Consider the following 15,331-nt stretch of genomic DNA (forward strand, 5'->3'; position numbering starts at 1 on the left):
CTTTCTTTTCTTAAAAATTTTCAAAAATATATTCTTGATGTTCACCATGATCTTCAAAGTGTTCTTGGTATTCATCTTGACATTCAAAGTGTTCTTGCATGCATTATTTATTTTGATCTTAAATTTTTATGTCTTGTGTCATTTTGTTGTTTTTCTCCCTCTTCATTAAATAAAAAAATAAAAAATAATATCTTTCCCTTATGTTACTAATAAATTTCAAAATTTTGGTTTGATTTGGTCAAAAATTTTTAAAATTTAGTTCTTTTCAAATCTTTTTCAAAATCAAATTTTTTTCATTTTTCTTTCATGTTTTACAAAAATTCTCCAAAATTAATTTTCAAAATCTTTTTCTTAATTTTTATTTCATAATTTTCGAAATCATTGCTAGCATTTAATGTTTTGATTCAAAAATTTCAAGTTGTTACTTGCCTAATAAGAAAGGTTCAATCTTTAAATTCTAGAATCATATCTTTTAATTTCTTGTTAGTCAAGTCATCAACTTTAATTTCAAAAATCAAATCTTCTTAATTTCCATGTCAATCTTTTTCAAAATAAATTTCAATCATATCTTTTTCAGAACTTAATTTCAAAATCTTTTTCTCACTTCTTATCTTTTCAAAGTTTATTTTCAAATCTTTTTTAAAATAAATTTCAATCATATCTTTTTAAATTTTAATTTCAAAATCTTTTTCTAACTTCTTATCTTTTCATAGTTTATTTTCAAATCTTTTTCAATTAACTACATAACTTGTTTGTTTTAATTTTAAAAATTTACTATTTCTTATCTTTTTCAAAATCACCTAACTACTTTTCTCTGTCTCTAATTTTTGAAAACAACTAATAACTTTTTCAAAAATCTTTTTAATTAACTAATTATTTTAAATTTTAATTTTCTTCTGTTTCTTTTAATAAATTCGAATACTAACCAATAATTAAAATAAAAAAATATTTTTCTTTTCTTTTAAATTAATATTCGAATACTCCCTCTCTCATCTCTTTCTATTTATTTATTTACTAACACTTCTCTTCTACTCATAATTCGAACCATCTTCCTCTCTCTGTGTTCGAATTCTTCTTATTCTCTCTCTACCTCATTCTTCTATTCTTCTATTCTTCTACTCACATAAAGGAATCTCTATACTGTGACATAGAGGATTACTCTTCTTTTCTGTTCTCCTCTTTTTCATATGAGTAGGAACAGGGATAAAGACATCCTTGTTGAAGCTGATCCTGAACCTGAAAGGACTTTGAAGATGAAGCAAAGAGAAGCTAAAGCACAACACTCTGGAGAGGATCTTACAAAAATTTTCGAAAAAGGAGTAGACATGGCAGCCGAACCCAATAACAATGGTGGAGATGCAAGGAAGATTCTTGGTGACTTTACTGCACTAAGTTTTTGGCTTTAATAATAACAATGGTGGGAGAAATAGGTTTGGCAATAGAAAGCATTTTCCATCATCATCTCAGCAACAGACAAAGAATTCTAGGCAGAGCCTCTCTGACTTAGCAACCATAGTCTCTGATCTAACTAAGACCACTCACAGTTTCATGACCGAAACAAGGTCCTACATTAGAAATCTGGAGGCACAAATGGGTCAGTTGAGTAAAAGAGTTACTGAGACTCCTCCTAGTACTCTCCCAAAAAATACAGAAGAGAATCCAAAGAGAGAGTGCAAGGCCATCAATATACCCAAAGTGGCCGAACCTATAAAGGAGGAAGAGGCAGTGATTTCCTGTGAGGAAGACCTCAATGGACGTCCACTGACCACTAAGGAGTTCCCTAATGAGGAACCAAAGGAATCTGAGGCTCATAAGAGACCATAGAGATTCCACTGAACTTACTGTTGCCATTCATGAGCTCTGATGAATATTCTTCCTCTGAAAAGGATGAAGATATTATTGAAGAGCAAGTTGCTCAATATCTAGGAGCAATCATGAAGCTGAATGCCAAGTTATTTGGTAATGAGACTTGAGAGGATGAACCTCCATTGCTCATCAATGAACTGAATGCATTGGTTCAACTGAAATTACCTTAGAAGAAACCGGATCCTGAAAAGTTCTTAATACCTTGTACCATAGGCACCATGACCTTTGAGAAGGCTCTGTGTGACCTGGGGTCAGGTATAAACCTCATGCCACTCTCTGTAATGGAGAAACTATGGATCTTTGAGGTACAACCTGCAAGAATCTCACTAGAGATGGCAGACAAATCAAGGAAACAGGCTTATGGACTTCTAGAGGATGTCTTAGTGAAGGTTGAAAGCCTGTACTTCCTTGCTGATTTTATAATCCTAGACACTGGGAAGGAAGAGGATGAATCCATTATCCTTGGAAGACCCTTCCTAGCCACAGCAAGAGCTGTGATTGATGTGGACAGAGGAGAGTTACTCCTTCAATTGAATGAGGACTACCTTGTGTTTAAGGCTCGAGGATCTTCTTCTGTAACCATGGAGAGGAAGCATGAAAAGCTTCTCTCAATACAGAGTCAAACAGAGCCCCCACACTCAACTTCTAAGTTTGGTGTTGGGAGGCCACCATTAAGCTCTAAGTCTCCGTGAAGCTCTCTAAGAGCTCACTATCAAGTTATTGACATTAAAGAAGTGCTAATTGGGAGGCAACCCAATGTTATTTAATTATATTTATTTTTATAGACATTTGTTTTTTATTGTGATTTTATGTTTTCCTTAGGTTGATGATCATGTGGAATCATAAAAACAGCTGCAGAATTAAAGCAAAATAAAAAATAGCATAAAAAATAGCACACCCTGGAGGATAGGCTTACTAGCGTTTAAACGCCAGTAAGGATAGCAAAATGGGCGTTTAACACCCATGCAGGCAGTATTCTGGGCATTAAAATGCCAGAATGGGCAGCATTCTGGGCGTTTAACGCTAGAAATGGCAGTATTCTGGGCATTCAGAAAAACGCCCAGTAAAGAAGGAATCCGAGCGTTTAACGCCAGCCAGGGTATCTGGCTGAGCGTTAAACGCCCAAAGAGGCAGACAAGTGGGCGTTAAACGCCAGAATGGATAGCTGATAAACCCCTATTTTATGATTCATCTTGTGCTCAAGTAATTTTATCAATTTTTCACCCACTTATTCATATGAATTGCATGGTTTTATAACCCCTTCCTTATTATGTGATATATGTGAAAACATGTTTCCTATGCCTTAAAAATATTAATTTTAATTATCCTTTATTACCATTCGATGCCGTGACCTATGTGTTAAATAATTTTAGGCTTCATAGGGCAGGAATGGCTTAGAGGACAGAAAGGAAACATGCAAAAATGGAAGGAACGCACAAAATGGAGTTTTGAAGAAAATGGCAGCGACGTGCACGCATGGACGACGCGGACACGTGCCTAGCGCAAAACGCAAACGATGCGTACGCGTGATAAGGAAAAACTACAAATTACACGAACGCGTGACCCACGCGCACGCGTGACGAACGCCACGTGCAAAAAATTGCAGAAGTCACCCCCAGCGATTTCTGGACCCTTTTTCGGCCCAAATCCAAGTCCAGAAACACAGAATAGAAGCTGAAGAATGGGGGATCAACAGAGATAATTCAGACAACATTCATTATTGACAATTATTAGGTTTTAGATGTAGTTTTTAGAGAGAGAGGTTCTCTCCTCTCTCTTAGGTTTTAGGATTAGGATTTCTTTTACTTTATTGTTATTTCTTCAATTCAGGTTCAATGTTTCTTTAATTTATATTCTCTTCTACTTTTATTCATTCTATTACTTTAGTTTGTTTATTTTCCCAAATTGGTTTATGGATTCCTATGTTTAATTTGATTTAATACAATTCGAGGTATTTCAGATTTATAATTGCTTTCTTCTATTTATGATATAAATAATTTGGATTTTTCCCCTTTTGGCTATGGTTGAGTAATTGGTGACACTTGAGTTGTCAAACTCAGCGGTTGATTAAGAATTGGAACTGCTGATTGATTTGGATCCCTCTAAAGCTAGTCTTTCCACAGGAGTTGACTAGGACTTGAGAAATCAAATTGATTAGTCCACTTGACTTTCCTTTATTTAGTAAGGGTTAACTAAGTGGGAGCAATAAACAATTCTCATCACACCTGATAAGGATAACTAGGATAGGATTTCCAGTTCTCTTACATTGCCAAGAGTTTTTCTAATCATTAATGTATTTTTCTTGCCATTTAAATTCTTGTTCTCTATTTCAAAAACCCAAACAATACCTTTTTCCATAACCAATAATAAATCATACTTCCCTGCAATTCCTTGAGAAGACGACCCGATGTTTAAATACTTCGGTTATAAATTTTATTGGGTTTTGTTACTTGTGACAATCAAACTTTTGTACGAAAGGATTTTCTGTTGGTTTAGAAACTATACTTACAATGCGATTATTTTTATAAAATTCTTTACTAGCGAAAACATGTTCGTTCAATAGCATTCTGGGCATTTAATGCCAGGATGACACAAGGGAGGTAATTTCGTTTCCAATTCAATTTTTTTTCAATTTTTCATGTTTTAATTCATAATTTTTTGCATCAAACATATTTTAAACATTCATCTTTCAATTTCTATTTCCAAAAAATTAATAATCTTTCCAATTCTTTTTAATTCTTTCTCAATTCTTTTCAATTCCTTCCAAAACATTTTCAAAACTTACATATCTTTTTAAATTCTTTTCAACTCTTTTTAATTTCTCTTGCATACAATAATAAGTTTTAAAAATTAATTGCATCATTCTTCTTCTACTCCCTTCTATCTTATTTTGCTCGAGGATGAGCTAACCTTCTAAGTTTGGTGTGGAAAAAGCTATGCTTTTTGTTTTTCCATAACCATTAATGACACCTAAGGCCAGAGAACGGAAGTGGTTGTCAGGCACGCGTTCATAGGTGAGAATGATGATGAGTGTCACGGATCATCACATTCATCAGGTTGAAGTGCGAGTGAATATCTTGGAATAAGAATAAGCTTGAATTGAATAGAAAAACAATAGTACTTTGCATTAATTGATGAGGAACAGCAGAGCTCCACACCTTAATCTATGGGGTTTAAAAACTCCACCGTCGAAAATACATAAGTGAAAATAGTCTAAGCATGGCCGTGAGGCCAGCCTTCAATGTCTAAGGACTAAATGTTCCAAAAATGATAAATCAATCACTAAAAGTAGTTTTTATACTAAACTAGTAGCTAGGGTTATAGAAAATAAGTAACTAAGTGCAGATAGTGCAGAAATCCATTTTCGGGGCCCACTTGGTGTGTGCTTGGGCTGAGCATTGAGCTTTACATGTGTAGAGGCTTCTCTTGGAGTTAAACGCCAGGTTGTAACCTATTTCTGGCATTTAACTTCAGAATAGGGTAGGAACTTAACGTTTGAATGCCAGTTTGCGTTGTCAAAACTCGGGCAAAGTATGGACTATTATATATTTCTGGAAAGCCCTGGATGTCTACTTTCCAACGCAATTGAGAGCGCGGCAATTAGGTGTCTGTAACTCCAGAAAATCCATTTCGAGTGTAGGGAGGTCAGAATCCAACAGCATCTGTAGTCCTTTTTCAGCCACTGAATTAGATTTTTGCTCAGGTCCCTCAATTTCAGCCAGAAAATACCTGAAATCACAGAAAAACACACAAACTCATAGTAAAGTACAGAAATGTGAATTTTGCATAAAAACTAATAAAAACATAGTAAAAATTAACTAAATTATACTAAAAACTACATAAAAACAATGCCAAAAAGCGTATAAATTATCCGCTCATCACAACACCAAACTTAAATTGTTGTTTGTCCCCAAGAAAATGAAAAAAATAGGATAAAAAGAAGAGAATATACTATAAATTTCAAAATATCAACGAAACTTAGTACCAATTAGATGAGCGGGACTAGTAGCTTTTTGCCTCTAAACAGTTTTGGCATCTCACTCTATCCTTTGAAGTTCAGAATGATTGGCATCTATAGGAACTCAGAATTTGGATAGTGTTATTGATTCTCCTAGTTCAGTATGTTGATTCTTGAACACAACTACTTTATGAGTCTTGGCCATGGCCCTAAGCACTTTGTTTTCCAGTATTACCACCGGATTCATAAATGCCACAGACACATAACTGGGTGAACCTTTTTCAAATTGTGACTCAGCTTTGCTAAAGTCCCCAATTAGAGGTGTCCAGGGTTCTTAAGCACACTCTTTTTGCTTTGGATCACAACTTTAACCGCTCAGTCTCAAGCTTTTCACTTGACACCTTCACGCGACAAGCACATGGTTAGGGACAGCTTGGTTTTTAGCCGCATAGGCCAGGATTTTATTCCTTTAGGCCCTCCTATCCATTAATGCTCAAAGCCTTGGATCCTTTTACCCTTGCCTTTTGGTTTAAAGGGTTATTGGCTTTTTGCTCTTGCCTTTTGGTTTAAAGAGCTTTTGGCTTTTTCTGCTTGCTTTTTCTTTTTCTCCCTTTTTCTTTTCGCCATTTTTTTTCGCAAGCTTTATATTCACTGCTTTTTCTTGCTTCAGGAATCAATTTTATGATTTTTCGGATTATCAATAACATTTTTCCTTTTTCATCATTCTTTCAAGAGCCAACAATTTTAACATTCATAAACAACAAATTCAAAAGACATATGCACTGTTCAAGCATTCATTCAGAAAACAAAAAGTATTGTCACCACATCAAAATAATTAAACTAATTTCAAGGATGAATTCAAAATCATGTACCTCTTAGCTTTAAGACATAGACACTAGACACTAATGATCATGTAATAAGACACAAACATAAATAAAAAGAAAGCCTAGAGAACGAAAACAGAAAAATAAATAGACAAGGAGATTAAGGAACGGGTCCACCTTAGTGAGGGTGGCGTCTTCTTCCTTTTGAAGAACCAATGGTGCTCTTGAGCTCTTCTATGTCTCTTCCTTGCCTTTGTTGCTCCTCTCTCAAAGCTCTTTGATCTTCTCTAATCTCATGGAGAATGATGGAGTGCTCTTGATGCTCTACCCTTAGTTGTCCCATGTTGGAACTCAATTCTCCTAAGGAGGTGTTGATTTGCTTCCAATAGTTTTGTGGAGGAAAGTGCATCTCTTGAGGCATCTCAGGGATTTCATGATGAGGAATTTCCTCATGATTTTGTTGAGGTCCATAAGTGGGCTCTCTTGTTTGCTCCATCCTCTTTTTAGTGATGGGCTTGTCCTCTTTAATAAGGATGTCTCCCTCTATGACAATCCCAACTGAATTGCAGAGTTGACAGATGAGATGAATCTCTCCATCTCCCATGACTCGGAGGTGGAAGCAATTGCCTTCCCTTTCCTCTTTCTAGAGGTTTCTCCGGCCTTAGGTGCCATTAATGGTTATGGAAAAACAAAAAAAGCAGTGCTTTTTCCACACTAAACTTAAAATGTTTGCTCGTCCTCGAGCAAACAAAGAAAGAAAGGAGGAGAAGAAGAAATGGAGGAGATGGAGGTGTGTGTGGGTTTGGCCAAGGTGGGTAGTAGTGTGTATTTGGGGTTGGGTTTGGGAGGGAAAAAGAGTTTTAAATTTGAAGGTAGGTGGAGTTTTGGGGAAAAGTGAATGAGGTGATTGGTGAAGGGTATTTGGAGAAGAGTGTTATGAAAAGGTGTGAAGAAGAGAGAGTGAGTTGAGGTTGGTGGGGATCATGTGGTTAGGCATGTAAATGCCCTTAGAGTGCAATCCTGGCGTTTAACACTAGACTGTTGCTTGTTTCTGGCGTTAAACGCCAGCTTTTCTCCCTTTATTGGCGTTTAACGCCAAGTTGGTGCTTGTTTCTGGCGTTAAACGCCAGAATGTAGCTTGTTTCTGGTGTTTAACGCCAGCTTGATGCTTCTTTCTGGCGTTAAATGCCAGTCTGATACTTCTTACTGGCGTTTAAATGCCAGTAAGCTCTTCCTCCAGGGTGAGCTGTTTCTAACGCTATTTTTCATTCTACTTTTGATTTTTCAGCTATTTTTGTGACTTCACATGATCATTAACCTAAAGAAAACATAAAATAACAAAGGGAAACATAAATAGATAAAATTAGATAACATTGGGTTGCCTCCCAATAAGCGCTTCTTTAATGTTAATAGCTTGACAGTGAGCTCTCATGGAGCCTCACAGATAATCAGAGCAAGATTTTGGCCTCTCAACACCAAACTTAGAGTTTGGTTGTGGCCTCCTAACACCAAACTTAGAGTTTGAATGTGGGGGTTTTGTTTGACTCTGTATTGAGAGAAGCTTTTCATGCTTCCTCTCCATGGTTACAGAAGGAGGACCTTGAGTCTTGAATACAAGGTAGTCCTCATTCAACTGAAGGACCAACTCTCCTCTGCCAACATCAATCACAGCTTTTGCTGTGGCTAGGAAGGGTCTGCCAAGTATGATGGATTCATCCTCATCCTTCCCATTGTCTAGGATTATGAAATCAGCAGGGATGTAAAGGCCTTCAACCTTCACTAGCACGTTCTCTACTAATCCATAAGCCTGTTTCATTGATTTGTCTGCCATCTCTAGTGAGATTCCTGCAGCTTGTACCTCAAAGATTCCCAGTTTCTCCATTACAGGGAGTGGCATGAGGTTTATCCCTGACCCCAGGTCACATAGAGCCTTCTCAAAGGTCATGGTGCCTATGGTACAGGGTATGAAGAATTTTCCGAGATTCGGTTTCTTCTGAGGTAATGTTTACTTCATTAATGCATGCAGTTCATTGGTGAACAAGGGGGTTCATTCTCCCAAGTCTCATTACCAAACAACTTGGCATTCATCTTCATGATTACTCCTAGATACTTAGCAACTTACTCTTCAGTGATGTCTTCATCCTCTTCAGAGGAAGAATATTCATCAGAGCTCATAAATGGTAGAAGAAAGTTCAATGGAATATCTATGGTCTCTGTATGAGCCTCAGATTCCTTTGGTTCCTCAAAGGGAAACTCCTTTCTGTCCAGAGAACGTCCCATGAGGCTTTTCTTACTGGGACTCACGTCCTCCTCACTCTCTCCAGGTTCGGCCATGTTAGTCATGGTGATGGCCTTGCACTTTCTCTTGGGATTTTCTTCTGTATTGCTTGGGAAAGTACCGGAAGGAGTTTCAGTAATCTTCTTACTCAGTTGACCCACCTGTGCCTCCAAATTTCTAGTGGAGGACCTTGTTTCATTCATAAAACTTAGTGTGGTCTTGGGTAGATCAGAGACTCTGTTTGCCAGGCCAGAATGGCTCTGTTCAGAATTCTCTATCTGTCGCTGAGAAGATGATGGAAAAGGCTTGCTATTGCTAAACTTATTTCTTCCACCATTATTATTGAAGCCTTGTTGAGGCTTCTGTTGGTCCTTCCATGAGAAGTTTGGATGATTTCTCCATGAAGGATTATAGGTGTTTCTATAAGGTTTTTCCATGTAATTCACCTCTGCCATTGCAGGGTTCTCAAGATCATAAGCTTCTTCTTCAGAAGATGCTTCTTTAGTACTGTTGGATGCAGCTTGCAATCCATTCAGACTCTGAGAAATCATATTGACTTGCTGAGTCAATATTTTGTTCTGAGCCAATATGTCATTCAGAGTATCAATTTCAAGAACTCCCTTTTTCTGAGGCGTCCCATTGTTCACAGGACTCCTCTCAGAGGTGTACATGAATTGGTTATTTGCAACCATTTCAATGAGTTCCTGAGCTTCTTCAGGCATCTTCTTCAGATGAAGAGATCCACCTATAGAGTTGTCCAATGACATCTTGGACAATTCAGACAGACCATCATAGAATATGCATATGATGCTCCATTCTGAAAGCATACCAGAAGGACACCTTCTGATCAATTGCTTGTATCTTTCCCAAGCTTCATAAAGGGATTCGCCTTCCTTCTATCTGAAGGTTTGGACTTCCACTCTAAGCTTACTCAATTTTTGAGCTGGAAAGAACTTTGCCAAGAAGGCATTGACCAGCTTTTGCCAAGAGTTTAGGCTGTTCTTAGGTTGTGAGTCCAACCATGTCCTAGGTCTGTCTCTTACAACAAAAGGGAAAAGCATAAGCCTGTAGATCTCAGGGTCAACCCCATGAGTCTTAACAGTGTCACAGATTTGCAAGAACTCAGCTAAAAACTGATAAGGATCTTCCAATGGAAGTCCATGATACTTGCAATTTGCAATTCTGCTGCATTAGAGAAACTAATTCTCTTTCTTTTTCGAAAATTTTTGTTAGGTCCTCTCTAGAGGGTTGTGCTTTTGCTTCTCTTAGTTTCCTCTTAAGAGTCCTTTCAGGTTCAGGATTAGCTTCAATAAGAATTTCTTTTTCCCTGTTCCTGCTCATATGAAAAAGAAGAGAACAGAAAAGAAGAGGAATTCTCTATGTCACAGTATAGGGATTCCTTTATGTGAGTAGAAGAAGGTAAGAATATAAGAAGGATAAGAGAAAAACTCGAACACAGAGAAGAAGATGGGGAAGAATTCGAAAATTAAATAAAATAAAATAAAAATATTTTTTTTATTTTAAATATTAATTATAATTCGAAATTTAAAAAGAGAAATAAAACTAAATTAAAATTTGAAACAATTAGTTAATTAAGAAGAATTTTGAAAAAGTGGTGAGGAATTTTTCAAAAATTAGAGAGAGAAAAGTAGTTAATTGAAAAAGATTTGAAAATCAATTTTGAAAAGATAAGAAGTTAGAAAAGATTTTGAAATTAAGTTTTGAAAAATATATGATTGAAAGAGATTTGTTTGAAAAAGATATGATTGAAAAGATATTATTGAACTTTATTTTGAAAAAGATTTGAAAGATAAATTTAAAAAGATTTTATTTTTAAAATTAAAGTTAATTACTTGACTAACAAGAAACAAAAAGATATGATTTTAAAATTTAAAGATTGAAACTTTTCTTAATAGGCAAGCAACAACTTGAAATTTTTGAATCTAAAAATTGAATGCTAGCAATAAATCCAAAAATATGAAACAAAAATAAGAAAAAGATTTTGAAAATCAATTTGAAATTTTCGAAAATATGAAAGAAAAAATGAAAAAGATTTGATTTTTGAAAAAGATTTGAAAAAGATAAAATTTTTTAAATTGAAAATTTGACTCGATTCATAAGAAACAATTAAATTTTAAAAATATTTATGACTAAATCAATTCAAATTTTTGAAATTTATGAGTGAAATAAGGAAAGATATATTTTTTATTTTTGAATTTTTAATGAAGAAAGAGAAAAACATAAAAATGATGCAAAATATGAGAATTTAAGATCAAAACACATGATGCATGCAAGAACACTTTGAATGTCAAGATGAACACCAAGAACACTTTGACTGTCAAGATGAACACCAAGAATGTATTTTTGAAAATTTTTAAGAAAAGACACACATGCAAGACACCAAACTTTGAAATTTTCAATGTTTAGACACTAAAAAAATTGAAAATGCATATGAAAAACAATAAAAGACACAAAACATAAAAATGCAAAGATCAAATAAGGAAAATCATCAAGAACAACTTGAAGATTATGAAGAACACATGCATGAGTTTTCGAAAATTTTAATGAAATTAAAAATATGCAATTGACACCAAATTTAAAATTTGACACTAGACTCAAACAAGAAACACAAAATTTTTTTATTTTTATGAATTTATTATTTTTTTGTGATTTTTCGAAAATTAATTGGAAAAAGAAAAATAAGGATTTCAAAATTTTTAATAAGAATTCCAGGAATCATGCAATGTTAGTCTAAAGCTTCAGTCTAAAAAAATTAGACATGGCTAGCCAAGCTTCAGCAGGACATTACATACAACAGCCAAATTGATGAGAATCAATTAGCTCCTGTGATGATAAAAGCATCATCTGAAACTCTAGAGTTCATTCTTAAAAATTCTGAAGAACAAACATTAATTATATATTATATATTTTTTAAATTTTTTGAAAATAAAAATAATAAAAACAAAAGCTTAAAATTAAAATAAAATTACCTAATCTGAGCAACAAGATGAATCGTCAGTTGTCCAAACTCGAACAATCCCCGGCAATGGCGCCAAAAACTTGGTGCACGAAATTGTGATCTCAACTACGCCAACAACTTGGTACGCATGATTACAATCTCAATTCTTTTTCACAACTCCGCACAACTAACCAGCAAGTGCACTGGGTCATCCAAGTAATAAACCTTACGTGAGTAAGGGTCGATCTCACGGAGATTGTTGGCTTGAAGCAAGCTATGGTCATCTTGTAAATCTCAGTCAGGCAGATTCAAATGGTTATGGGGTTTTAATATTTAAAATATAAATAAAATCTAAGATAAGATAGAGATACTTATGTAATTCATTGGTGAGAATTTCAGATAAGTGTATGGAGATGCCTTGCTCCTTCTGAATCTCTGCTTTCCTACTGCTTTTATCCAATCATTCATACTCCTTTCCATGGCAAGCTTTATGTTGGGGGATCACCGTTGTCAATGGCTACCGTCCGTCCTCTCAGTGAAAATGGTCCAAGTGCGCTGTCACCGCACGGCTAATCATCTGTCGGTTCTCGATCATGTTGGAATAGGATCCATTAATCCTTTTGCGTCTATCACTACACCTAACACTCGCGAGTTTGAAGCTCGTCACAGTCATCCCATGCCAGATTCTACTCGGAATACCACAGACAAGGTTTAGACTTTCCGGATCTCAAGAATGACCGCCAATAATTATAGCCTATACCATGAAGACTCTGATCTCACGATTAGGAGGCTAAGAGATACACGCTCAAGCTATTGCAGATAGAACGGAAGTGGTTGTCAGGCACGCGTTCATAGGTGAGAATGATGATGAGTGTCACGGATCATCACATTCATCAGGTTGAAGTGCGAGTGAATATCTTGGAATAAGAATAAGCTTGAATTGAATAGAAAAACAATAGTATTTTGCATTAATTAGTACAGCTCCACACCTTAATCTATGGGATGTAGAAACTCCACCGTTGAAAATACATAAGTAAAAATAGTCTAAGCATGGCCATGAGGCCAGCCTTCAATATATAAGGACTAAATGTTCCAAAGATGATAAATCAATCACTAAAAGTAGTTTTTATACTAAACTAGTAGCTAGGGTTACAGAAAATAAGTAACTAAGTGCAGATAGTGCAGAAATCCACTTCCGGGGCCCACTTAATGTGTGCTTGGGCTGAGCATTGAGATTTACACGTGTAGAGGCTTCTCTTGGAGTTAAACACCAAGTTGTAACCTATTTCTGGCGTTTAACTCTGGTTTGTAACCTGTTTCTGGCATTTAACTTCAGAATACGGCAGGAAGTTGGCGTTTGAACGCCAGTTTGCGTCATCAAAATTCGGAAAAAGTAGGGACTATTATATATTTCTGGAAAGCCCTGGATGTCTACTTTCCAACACAATTGAGAGCATGCCAATTAGATTTCTGTAGCTCCAGAAAGTTCATTTCGAGTACAAGAAGGTCAGAATCTAACAGCATCTGCAGTCCTTTTCAAGCCTCTGAATCAGATTTTTGCTCAGGTCCCTCAATTTCAGCCAGAAAATAACTGAAATCACAGAAAAACACACAAACTTATAGTAAAGTCTAGAAATGTGAATTTTGCATAAAAAATAATAAAAACAAAGTAAAAATTAACTAATTTATACTAAAAACTACCTAAAAACAATGCCAAAAAGCGTATAAATTATCCGCTCATCAGCAACAGAGGCAAGGAAGAGACATAGAGGAGATAAAAAACTCCACTGGTTCTTCAAGAGGAAGAAGAAGCCACCATCACTAAGGTGGACCTGTTCTTTAATCTCCTTGTTACTTATTTTTCTATTTTTCGGTTTCTATGCTCTAAGTTTTGTCTATGTTTTTGTCTTTATTACATGATCATTAGTGTTTAGTGTCTATGTCTTAAAGCTATGAATGATTCCATGAATCCTTCACCTTTCTTAAATGAAAAATGTTTTCTGAAAAAGAAAAAGAAATACATGGATTTCAAATTTTATCTTGAAATTAGTTTAATTATTTTGATGTGGTGGCAATACTTTTTGTTTTCTGAATGAATGCTTGAACAGTGCATTTTTTTATATTGTTATTTATGAATGTTGAAATTGTTGGCTCTTGAAAGAATAATGAAAAAGGAGAAATGTTATTGATAATCTAAAAAATCATAAAATTGATTCTTGAAGCAAGAAAAAGCAGTGAAAAACACAAAGCTTGCGAAAAAAAATAGCAAAAAAATAATAAAGAAAAAGAAAGAAAAAGAAAAAGTAAGCAGAAAAAGCCAATAACCCTTTAAACCAAAAGGCAAGGGTAAAAAGGATCCAAGGCTTTGAGCATTAAGGGATAGGAGGGCCCAAAGGAATAAAATCCTGGCCTAGGCGACTAAATCAAGTTGTCCCTAACCATTTTCTTGTGGCGTGAAGGTGTCAAGTGAAAAACTTGAGACTGAGCGGTTAAAGTCGTGGTCCAAAGCAAAAAAAAAAAGAGTGTGCTTAAGAACTCTGGGCACCTCTAACTGGGGACTCTATCAAAGCTGAGTCACAATCTGAAAAAGGTTCACCCAGTTATGTGTCTGTGGCATTTATGTTTCCGGTGGTAATACTGGAAAACAAAATGCTTAGGGCCATGGCCAAGACTCATAAAGTAGCTGTGTTCAAGAATCAACATACTGAACTAGGAGAAAGTGAGATGCCAAAACTGTTCAGAAGCAAAAAGCCACTAGTCCCGCTCATCTAATTGAAACAAATCTTCATTGATATTTTTGAAATTTATTGTATATTCTCTTCTTTTTATCCAACTTTGTTTTTAGTTTCTTGGGGAGTAGCAACAATTTAAGTTTGGTGTTGTGATGAGCGGATAATTTATACCCTTTTTGGCATTGTTTTTATATAGTTTTTAGTATGTTTTAGTTACTTTTTATTATATTTTTATTAGTTTTTATTCAAAAATCACATTTCTGGACTTTACTATGTGTTTGTGTATTTTTCTGTGATTTCAGGTATTTTCTGGCTAAAATTGAGGGACCTGAGCAGAAATCTGATTCAGAGGCTAAAAAAGGAATGCAGATGCTGTTGGATTCTGACCCTTCTGAACTCGAAGTGGATTTTCTGGAGCTACAGAAGCCCAATTGGTGCGCTCTCAATTGCGTTGAAAATTAGACATCTTGGGCTTTGCAGAAATATATAATAGTCTATACTTTGCCCAATATTTGATGGCCCAAACTGGCGCTAAAGCCAGCCAAAAACTTTCTGGCGTAAAACGCCAGAACTGGCACCAAAACTGGAGTTAAACGCCCAAACTGGCACCCAAGCTGGCGTTTAACTACAAAAATGGCCTATGCACATGAAAGCTTCAATGCTCAGCCCAAGCACACACCAAATGGGCCCCAGAAGTAGATTTCTGCACTATCT

This window comes from Arachis hypogaea, chromosome 16, assembly GCF_003086295.3.
Source record: "Arachis hypogaea cultivar Tifrunner chromosome 16, arahy.Tifrunner.gnm2.J5K5, whole genome shotgun sequence".
Taxonomy (NCBI): Eukaryota; Viridiplantae; Streptophyta; class Magnoliopsida; order Fabales; family Fabaceae; genus Arachis; species Arachis hypogaea.